The following is an 11,807-nucleotide window of genomic DNA, read 5'->3' as shown; positions in this document are numbered from 1 at the left end:
TCTGGGAATCTAAATACTGTTCGTAACCAAATTTCGTTTCGTTTTGTAAAATTTGCATATATACGATTTGATTTACACCATCGTTCGTATAAATGAAATGAAAATTTTCTTAATGGCTCAGATAAATGTGTCTCAGCATTTGCAGAAAAATTAAATTCCTTTTTCATTAATATATGTTTTAAAAGAGTTCTATAGTCCTTTAAATTTTCACCATGAGTTCGCAGGATGGAAAATAATTCTGAATATTCGATAGAATTCATTATAATATTTTATGAAAAGAAACAATAATAGTAAATGAAAGAACGTAAGAAATAAATTGATAAGAAAAAAACAGAGATAAAAAGAGAAAGAGAAACTTCTAGAGATGTACACAAGAATTATAACGTTACAGCGCGCTGCAGCGCAGCGACTTGTTGTTGCGCGTCGCGTCGAAACATTGAAAAAACTAACTGCCGAACAGCCCAACTCTCGTGAAAAAACAAAAGACGATACATGAGGCTTGTTTTCTATTCCTGCACTAAACTGAACTGGAACGTTCCTTCTTGCTTTCGCTAACTTTCAAACATATACCTATTTCACTTTAAGTGTACACTAATTCAGGGAGTTCAGGAACAGAAAACAAACGGATGGACAAATTGAACAAAATACTATGCGCTGTGAGCCTGTGATAATCATGCAGAATAAAATTACCAACATGTGATGTGAAATAAAGTTACTAACACGTGAAATAAAGTTACTAATAATATTAAGATATAAATAATGCTAATAAATATGAATAAGAAATTCAAATATAATAGATAGTAATTAATAACAAGAAAAAGTCAAATGTAAAAATTATCACGAAAACTACAATAAAAATGTCTGAAATTTTTCACATACAGAAATTAGGATCGTATGACTTAAACAGAATTTTTTTAAAAAAGATACGTAGTTGTATACTGCAAATAGCATAATTTTTTAAAAAGCCGTTTGTTTTCTTTAAACTAATTGATTCAACTTATTATTCTGTGTATAAAATATTTAAGTACAATTATCAAAAATACAATAACAAAAAAATGAATAGTTTACAAAATATTTGATATTTTATGTTAAAATATGCTAAAATAAAATATAAAATACCTCGTAAACTATTAGTTTTTAAAAATTCCGCTTTACTATTTATATTATAGAATAATTGTCGAAAAATCATATTATGTAAAATAATTATACAATTTTATTTAAAAAAGATGAAGATAACCTTTATGTGACTTTAAAAATCGATTTTTTTATATTGAATTGATTTTATCATTATTTGTCTCCCTTCAGACCATACAATTTTTGTCTGAAACATTTGCCACGACAATGCGTCATTTACAAGATATTCAAGATAAGCTACTTAAATAGGATACGCTATATATTATTATTGAAGTATTAACATTTTGAAAAAATATACGAGCAAAATAAATTTTACTTATTTTTGGTCTTATTAATACTGAAACTTGTAATAATTCGTATCTTTTTTCTTTCTTAGTAAAATAGTTTTAATTCAATTAATTTGTATAACACTGAGAAAAATGTTTTGGTTAAATCAACAAGAAATACGAATAAAATGCATTCTCTTCACACCAATCACAATTTTGATTATCGTAACTGAATTTCTGTCTCAGATAGAATAGATAAATGTAATTATAATCTATCCGATTTGTAGTTCTTACTGAATCTACCAAATTTCCAATTAATACAACCAGATTATTTTTCCAGAGTTTTTCCTATTATAAAAAGGCCGTGTTAAATCGATAATCGAATTTATTGTTGCCCCTTTTTCGCGATACCGATTGATTCTGTTGCTGCACTTACTTTATGAGCAGCTGTCATCACATATTTTGACAGTTGTATGTATCGAAAAGTTAATAGTAATATTACAAGGATTAATATTAATTGCACATGGTGTAATAAAAAGCGAAGCGCGCGCCTGTGATATCTAGTAGAAATAAAAAGAGAGAAATATTTTCGTATACAATTCCATTTATTCTTTTGTAAATAACAAAATCCAAGCATATATCTTTCATATTGAAAGAAATTGAACATGTTTTTCATTAGTATACAAAACATGAAACAGATTTTTTTAAACATATACCTTGAAGTACCTTGTGCCATGATACGTAAATGAATATTTTCATAAATTTCTTGTAAATGAGCACCTAGATGCATTTGATTTTATCACGTATGAATAGTTTTGAAATTATACTTTCATAAAATGTATGGATCAGAACGGGCAAACCCAGGCATTTTTTTAAAACTTCTGTTAAATATCGTACTTATTGAGTAAAATTCTCAATAAAGAAGAGTACAATATAAGAACGAGAAAATATGCATTTTTTATAAACAATATAGGGAAATTATGTAGTATAGTGGTATATGATTTGACGGTATAACCAAATTTGCAAACTAAACGTATTTACGTAAGTATTTTATAATTGATTCAGATAGCGCATCTTGACCAAATCAACAAAATGATTGAGCGATCTATTTTAATGAATTTTATTTATTTATCTGTTTTTCTTAATGTCAATTCTAATACAGAAATGAAAGTGTAATTATTCTACAAAATAGTTTTAATAATAAAATGTTTAAAATTAAAAAAAAAATTTAAGTTATGTATGTCCGCGAATTTACATTATTCGCTCCACTGTGCGGCGTGAGCCATGGCTTTCATCCCCACCACCTGACTTCCGCCTGACTACACTCTCGGACTTGGAAGTTGGAAGCCCTGCTAGTATGCCTGTAGGTAGCGCGGACAAAACACTCGCGCTTGTGCGTGTCCATACATTCTGTCGGTGTGAGTGACACAGTAAGTGTGAAACTTCCAGTGAGAACTACCTTGACAAAGTGAGACAACCTTTCAACGATTTTTGTATAAACATTTGAGACTACTTTTTACGACCTATTGCTGTCAATCGAAGGATACAACGGTAAGTATTTGTATACTTTTTTTTTACACGTTTAGAAATTGCGATTTTCGGGTTTTTCGGTTATAATTCTAGTTGATTATACGGAAAGTACGATTTTGTTAAAATATCTAAAAAAAAGAGTGTGATGAAAAGAACCGTTTTTACTTTATTCGTAGAAAGTAAAACGAATATTATTTCTTATATTAGTTGTTGAGGAATCCGATGGTGCTAGTTAAAATTACGTCAGATAATGAAAACATAAAAAATTACGTCTTATACATTATAATTTTATACATCATATTTTAACATTAAAAGTACAGAATATTTTATAAAGATGCTATATTTAATAGTGAAAATATCAGTCGTAATGGCGTTTGTACGAACATGTTTGAATCGGCTTTCCTCACCTAGATGCTAACGCTCGAGATCCATAGTTTGTTTACATATTTTTGTGCATCAAAACGCATGGCTATTCCTCTCGTCGTAAATGTTACGACAATCTTTGTGCTCAGATTCTTTCTATTTTTCAGATCGCAAAATGCCATTATTCAAAGTAGAATCACCTAATCACAAAAGAATCATGATAAAAGCAAATAGTATATCCGAAATAATTGAAATTGCAATAAAAAAATTAAAACTTCCTGAAGACAATACTTACAAGGTAATTATAAGTTTTTATCATTATTTATAATGTATTTTTTCAACTAAGATTATAGTTACTATTCAATTTTTGTGTGTTGTTTACTTTATTATTTTTAGACTAGTGCAACGTAAATACATTCAAATTAGTAAAAATTTTAAAATCTTTTTTTTATGTGAAAAACGTTTTTACGAATAGTATAGGTAGTTGTACCTTTATTAGAAATCGATGGATTTACAAATAAAAATTGTTTGCTTTTTTGTATAAGTAATCTGTAAAGTAATTTTTTATATAAGTAATCAGAACTCCCCCCCCCCTCCCAAAGAAAACGTTACATGTGTATTATTTACAAAAAATGAGTTACGTTTATCAACCTACTCATTATAAGAATATAATGTAATTGAATTTTTTTGTAGTTACTTTTACAAAACGATGGAACAGAGATAGATGATAATGATGTGCTACTGGAATATGCAGAACAATCTAAAGATATGATTGTTTTAACGATTTTAGGTATAAACATGTCTTCGGACTATGATAAAAAAAATGAAGATAACCAAATTGTTTTAAATGAATCTAGTTCGACAATGCAGAGAAATGACATTTCAGGTATACATTTCATTACTTTTTTCATTAAAAACTTGGTTTTTATTTATCATCAAACCTTAACTACCTTGTTTTATCCCACCTTTTCCTGTATACACTCAAGTGTTTTTTTTTTTATTCATTTCAGATTCTAGTTCTATCAGTACATGTTCTGAAGCATTAAGTTCATCAAATAGATCAAGTACAAAAGTAAAATCAATAAATCTAGAAGACGGAGTATGGAGTAAATTATCGGAAAGAATAGTTGCTGCTTGCGTAAGAGGAGATAAACTGTGTTTTTCAGACAGAAAAGCAGTTATTCATCGTAGAATATATGATTGATACTCTCGAAAACACGACAAGAAGTAAAGCACATGAAATTGCGACAATTCTCTGCAATACTTATCCGAAAACTTTTGCTGATACAATTGGTAACGATGAAATGTGGGGAAGTGGCTTAGAAACCGTACGGCTTGAAATTTATAACGCCTGTCTTTATAAGATTAATTCAAAAAAACGTAAATCGTTTTCGAAAGCTACGAATTATGACAGTGACGATGCGGAGCAAGAAGAACGTCAGCAGCAAGCTACATCACGACGTCAAGACGAGTATGGCTGCGTTGAGTATGCACCTATTCTATTATATGAAAATGCTGAAAGTGAAAATAAACGACGTACTTTATTAGAACTTTTCGCCCTTCACGAAATAAATCCACAAGTTTTAAAATTAATGGAAGAAACGTATCCAACTCTTCGTGCCGTATTAAATGATAAAAACAGAAATTTAGAGATAATAGCTGCTGAGTGGCCTTTCTTACAAGAAACCGATTGTTTCTTCCAACACTGTTCTCGATTATTAGGAAAAAATGTTGTTCAAGTCTGGACAAATTCACTTAGTAACAAGACGAAATCCATACGGCAATATTTCAAACATTCACAGAAAAAAAAGCAAATGAAATAAATGAGATTATAAACGACTGCAAAACAGCTGTTCAAATAAGGAAGGATAAAATACCAAAACTATTAGTGATTTTCCGATTATTAATCTTTTATTTCAATGAAAAGGAAAATTTTCTTTTTAAAATAATTGGAGTAAGTATAAGTCATTAATAAAAAAGCTCAATAAAATTTTGAAATGTACATAAAAAAAAATAATGAAGTAGAGTAAAATTAATATATTTTAAAAGTAAAATAATATATTTAAAAAATAATATTAAAAAAATTTTTTTTTAATTACTAAATTATAGTGAGTTGTTTCTTAAATAAATTTAAGCACTAAGATCTAGCTACGACTGTTGAAGACAAAGGCGTTCTTGTTTGTGTTTTTACCGGTCGAATATTTCTCTGTTATTATATTTTTATATTTTAGAATGACGTTGATGATGCTGATGTAATAAATGCTGCTGACACTGAGTATCCTGTGCTTATCATCAGAGGTATTTTTATTAAAAGCCTTTAAACAATAAATGCTTTACTTTACACCTTTAATCATAATTTTGAATTGTACTTTGCAGGAAAATCATTATACGACGAGAATGCAAAATGTACTGTCATTATTAATAAAAAAGTTTCAATTACTTCCACGAATTCTCTGGAAGGAATCTTGATAACTTTTCTCGCATACTACGTTTATGGATTTTGCTATTCACCTAAAATTGAAAAATCTCTAGAATTTATACAAAGGTAACTACGATTTATTATAATTTCTATATAAATGTATATAACGTAAGTATATCCTATATAGCTTAATACTCAATATGGCCTACTTGTTATTTCTATAAGTTTCTTGGTTATATGATGAATTGAACAAATAACGCTGTGTTGTACAGGCTGTCAACGTGTTTGCAACAGTTGACAACTCGATTTTAGTATTTTGTTGTTGATAATAAAATCACATTTTTTTATTGTTTCTTTTTATTATCCATCTTTCTAACACTTTTTGTGAAAACGAAATAATATTATTAGACTAGTTAGAACAATTAAGTAACTTATGTATCTAATACGACCTAAATGACACTTTCTAAAAATCTTTATGCATTGCGGCCACGTAAATATTTAAAACTGTCTCATATTTTAAATTAATGTTCATAAATATTTTCTACTTTGAATCTGCCTTTGAATTGGCCATCAGTTTTTAATTTTGGATTCAGCAAAAAATTAAAAAAAAGCTTAGATAGGTCATATGAGGTACAGTTACCTTATATATATTAAAAATGTTAATAAATATAAGAATTTTTAATTTATTTAATTTAAATATTTACTGTTTTCAGAATTTTTTTACAAATAAATCCACAAAGAGGAGCAAAAAGTGCATCAAAAGCTCGTCGATATAATAAATCATTTGATGTGCGAGTATTTAAACTTGCCAAAGAACTTTCGGCTTTTTCTGACCAATTCAATTTAACCCAGTGATACTTATGGTAAATATACTTATATAATGTGATATACACTATTAGAAATACGTAATGATATTGTTATATTGGATAATAAAGACAGTTTGTAATTCATTTTAATAATACAAATAGAAATTTAATTATACATTGTTAAAAATTTCTGCATTAGATTTAATGAAAAGTACTGGAAGCAAAAATCAATCACGTACATTAAAAGCATTTTAATGTTGTCAATAAAAATTAAATTACGTAACTAAAATTTAATGGCACAATGAACATTAAACTTCATGCATAATGAACATTAAACTTTATGCACAATGAACATTAAACTTCATCTACAATGAACATTAAACTTTATGCACAGTACACATTAAACTTTATGTACAGTAAACATTAAACTTCATGCACAATGAACAACAAACTTCATGCACAATGAACATTAAATTTCATACACAATAAACATTAAACTTTATGTACAATGAACATTACACTTTATGCCAATAAACATTACCTTTCATTCAACGCACATTAAATTTCAGTAACATGAGCTGAATTTTTAGTTTTTACATTATTGTATTTGTACATTAATATGCATGAAATTTAATTCATGTTACATTAAATTTTTGTTACGTAACTTAATTTTCATTGACAACATTAAAATGCTTTTATAATGTGCGTGATTGACTATTGCTTCCAGTACTTTTCATTAAATTTACGGCAGAAATTTTTAACAGTGTAGTATCAGAAAAATATAAGACTAAAAACGTATTGACACGTATTACGGCTTATTCCGTATTTAACTCAGCGATTTATAATCTTATCTTTAATCTATAAAGGCAAAACGGTCCATCGATATCAGTAAAATTAATGGCATGTTATTCGCGTTCTGATACCAGCAGAAAAATACATAAATTCGCCAATGCTACCAAACAATATACCAGGAAGATACTTGTGAGTTTTGTGAAATAGGTCTATGTTATTTCACGCAAGATATATTGCGGTCGACAATTATAAATAGAGGAACCCGTCACATCATGCGAGAATCTGCCTACACATCTCGTCCCCGGGAAAGCCGTGGGTAATTATTGTTGATTCATCTTGCGATCTACGAATCGACGGAGTGTACCAGCGTGGAAGGAAAACGGTCATAAGAGCCTGATTCATATCCAGGACAGCATGTGGTCTACATCCGAGTAATAATAACTATTATGTTCCTACCGGTGTAAATATATCTATGTAATCGCAATCTCTTTGCTCTATTGTTTCCTCTCGCTGCGTCATTATCGACGACATCGGGATGATTAACGATGTCGTCGACGAAGCGATCGCTTGACCGCTTAAGCCAACCACTTTCCTGTTCGGTCTGCATCGCACGAGAGGTCAATGACTTTGGTCTCATTGGAGGTTTAAAACTTTTACGGATGTGACGTTGATGGTGATAATAATTTTAATCTGAAATGTAATTGCACAGAGATAATTGATAGCGAATATCAAAAGAGTGATAAATTTAATTACAAATAGGAGATTATGTTAATGTAATTACTTAAAAATTCAGTCACTTAAGAAAGTAAATAAAAAGCTAACTCAAGTTTGAAATTTCATTACTTTATACTTACATGGAAAAAAGTGTAATGAATTAAAACGTAGTTTGATCTAATTAAACATCGAATCACTGGCTCTCACAAATATATATATATATATATATATATATATATATATAAACGAATGCCTTCAACGATGGTAGCTAGATCTTAATGCTTATATTTGTTTGTGTGATTTCATATAGTTTCCTCAAATTCAATAGACTCCGTCGCCAAATTGTTTTTACGATCATAATACAGCTCTAAATTAAACAAGAGTTAGTAATGTAAAGAATTTAAGTTTATTTGAATATATGAAATACTTTTTGTTAAAAATTTAAGTTTTTGTTTAAATAAATAATATTTAATATAAAAGTGTATTTATTCTATTATTCGGAAATTTTCTTATTCAAACAATTTTGTCTCTCTATTATTTCAGATATGAGAGGCTTCACTGTACTTTGAAAGAAAAGACGCAGAAACATTTTGCTATGTCCATGCTGTGTACCGCTTGGAAATTGATTATAAAAATAATTGAGAATGTGAAGCACTAAATTAAATTTTTCAATGCTAAATTATAATTTTTACATAGACTTTAACTCAGATATGTTAAGGAGTAACGCCACTCTAGAGCCTCCAAAAAAGGCCTATTTTTGATCATTTTTTACAGGAAAACGAAAACAGTAAAGCAAAATCTTTTTTAAGTACCTTATTCTACATATTTCAAAGTATTAAAAAAATTTTTGTTGTGTAGTTTTATTACAAAATGGCGGTGAAAAAACTTGACCACACGTTTCGGAAGGTGCCTCACTGCCAAACCAAAATCTGCTCCAATTTTTGCTCTAGAACAAAGAACCAAATTTTTTTTAGTTCTTTATGTTATTAGCTAGCGAACTACGTACGGAAATTAAAAGATAATTTTTTTTGTATAAATGACACAAGTTTGAAGAAAAAGTTTACTTTTTTGACTAAAAATTTTGCAGAAAATTGTTTATAAAAAAAACAAAGTTTATAACGAAACGTAAAATCCGTACGTAGTTCGCTGGCAAATGTATTTTAAATGCTACAGTTAAAATCGGTCAAGATTTATAGGAGTTATGGGTTCGGCAAGCTTAAAAAAAGTGATTTCAAGAAAAACGCGTTTAAAGTTTTTGTGTAACAATCAGAGATAGAACTTTGTTTACCTTTAATCTGCACCATACAATTGGCTTTCCTTATTGATGTTCTCCTCCTCCTTAACCCTCTTGGTCGATTTTAGAGATAATCAAGTCCCTTTTGCAGCATTTGTTAGCAAGCGCACCGAATACTTGATGCGTCGCGCGTTATTCTCGAGGCAGTAATTGTAGCAGTTCGGTCCAATTGTCATGCTTAACTCTTCCATAATTTTTATAACTTTTGAATAGCCATCATTGAGTATGCAAACAGCAATATTACTTGCAGTATCAAGGATAACTTTACCGCTAAAAACTATTTTTAGAGCCATTAACCAAATCAAAGTTGAAACTCTCATTACTGCTTTGTGTGTAGCTACTTAAACAACGTTCAAGAAGATCGTCACTGCTTAAGTCTTTATAGATTGGCTTAATAGCATCCAAAATCAGAAAGAGCTGGCTTTTGCTTGAATTCAGCTAATATATTAATGGTTTTCGCCTGGTGCCATTTACACCACGAATCTTTACCGGGCGGGCATTTATCATTCTGTGACTTTTTGTCTGTGAATAATTTATGATAAAGAGTTGTCCAGATCTCTCGTCTCATATTTACAATTGAATCATAATTACGACGGATCCAAAAAAAGAGACAATTCATTTATAAGTTTCCTAGTCAATTTACTTTTTTTTCCAAGTTCTTTCGTGGATTTCAAGTGGCAAAGGCGGGTACCCATTCGTTTTTGGACATGATCAATGCATTCCCTTTTTTTTTACACGTTCATTAGGAAGAAAACCTTACATAAGCTTCACTGTAGATAACTAATCCTTTTATTATTCTCAGAAGGATCTCTTCACAAACGCTTCATATCTTATCGAAAAGTACGATGCTTTAATCTTTCAAAAATGACACTTAGAGATCTTTCTTCGCTTTTAGATCTTTTGTACCTTATTTCTAAGACCTTAAAGTATCATTTAAGCAAAAAAAAAAAAAAGAAAACCGATTTTTTGAAAATTCTAGAATGGCGTTACTCCTTAAATTCTTAAGATTGCTTTTTATTCTTTTTAATTCTTAAATAAATAAATAATAACTTTTTATTATTATAAGTACGGTATATTAATTATACTGTTTAATCGTTATCACGTTTCTTCAACTTCTTTGTTACACAAGCGACAAAACTGTTCTCGATTCAACAGTCGCTGTTTCGCACGGCGATTTCTACACATGTACACAAATTGTATTCACGCATACGTACGCATATACAGCTAGTTACACAATGCTGTATATTCTTATTCATTTCCAGTTTCCATGTCATGTTCATGGAAAAAAATGTCGCTAATCCCACGGCAGAGAGACGAAGGCGTGCTACTCGACAGTAAGAATTATTTGGAAAGTGACATGATATACTCACTTCCGGCCCTTAAAAGTTCACCACGAATGGATTGTCGATCTACCATTTCCAAAAAACCGTCCTTTATTTTTATTTTAACACGCACATTTCTAGGAATAAAATTGGAACTTACTTGTACTTACACTTTTAAGCCGGCGGCAGATGATGCGATTTTTCCTGCTGGATTGCTTGCGATTTAGTAAATTGCTAGAAATGAACCAAACAGCTCGCAGAAGTTCTAGTAATTCAGTAGATCGCAAGCAATCCAGCAGGAAAAATCGCATCGTCTGCCGCAGGCTTTCTATGCAATAAAACAATTTCAGAAGGTGTTTGTAGAAATTTGAAAAGAAAGTTAAAAGTGAGAAAGAAAAAGAAAATTCTTAAAGACTTACATATATATAATTCTATTTGTACTTTACGTAAATAATTAAATTCTTTAAAATAGACCAGTTAAAAATTAATTTTTAATCTGAAATTTTAAAATTGGAAATTATTCGATTTTCACAATTTTTTCAATTAAATCTTTAACAATTAATTAGAAATTTTAAATAAACTATTATAAATAAACTTTAATTTTATTATTTTTTAAATTCAACTATTTAAAATATTTATTAAGGCCTATACAAAATTAAACAAAAGAATGAGTCTCTAATATTTCTTTCTTTCTTTAAATTTAGCCCCTGATTTATTTAAGTTTGCAATCATTCAGAATTAAAAGCATTTCTTTTTGAGATCTGCAGTTTATTGTATTATAAAGTCGCAGCGTAATGCAGTTTCATTATTCCCGTAATATCGACAGTGGTAACGACGTTCGTCGCGAATAAGCTTTCTTTTTCATCAATTTCCTTTTCCTTGTTGCGGCGCAGCGATTATGCGAGTTCGAACGATCGATTCGCATTTTTTTCACTCCCTCGAAATCGCGGCGTACAAACGGTCGCTTATCGTGTCTGTATCCGATTTCCGCGAAACGGACACGAGTTGCCCCAGCGACTGATTTACCCGAAAATCCCCCCGTTGCCGCTTTTTCTAGAGAGAGAGCGAGAGAGAGAGAGAGAGAGAGAGAGAGAGAGAGAGAGAGAGAGAGAGAGAGAGAGAGGAGAGTGAGGGTGGTGAGTGGGAGAATGAGGGAGTGAGAGAGAG

At 29.9% G+C, this 11,807-nt stretch overlaps 2 long non-coding RNA genes across 4 annotated transcripts; one reads left to right on the top strand and one right to left on the bottom strand.

Moving 5' to 3' along the window:
* The first annotated feature begins 2,763 nt into the window (after nt 1-2,763).
* LOC113006127 lies at nt 2,764-8,683 on the top strand. 3 transcript variants are annotated; one of them, XR_005575318.1, is made up of 9 exons: nt 2,764-2,951; nt 3,461-3,591; nt 3,987-4,179; nt 4,304-5,247; nt 5,525-5,591; nt 5,670-5,838; nt 6,426-6,575; nt 7,385-7,626; nt 7,719-8,683. It is a non-coding gene; the product is annotated as an uncharacterized LOC113006127 (long non-coding RNA). The 3 variants fall into 3 exon arrangements; XR_005575319.1 differs by having other exon boundaries at nt 2,765-2,951; nt 7,448-7,626; XR_005575317.1 differs by having other exon boundaries at nt 2,765-2,951; nt 7,445-7,626.
* Nucleotides 8,672-9,606, bottom strand: LOC120358364. The gene is made up of 2 exons (XR_005575321.1): nt 9,313-9,606; nt 8,672-8,970 (listed from the first exon to the last, which is right to left on the bottom strand). It is a non-coding gene; the product is annotated as an uncharacterized LOC120358364 (long non-coding RNA).
* Between the last annotated feature and the right edge of the window lie 2,201 nt (nt 9,607-11,807).

This window comes from Solenopsis invicta, chromosome 8 (assembly GCF_016802725.1).
Source record: "Solenopsis invicta isolate M01_SB chromosome 8, UNIL_Sinv_3.0, whole genome shotgun sequence".
Classification (NCBI taxonomy): Eukaryota; Metazoa; Arthropoda; class Insecta; order Hymenoptera; family Formicidae; genus Solenopsis; species Solenopsis invicta.
The sequence above is the reverse complement of the archived record's forward strand: the minus strand, read 5'-3'. Positions and strand labels throughout refer to the sequence as shown.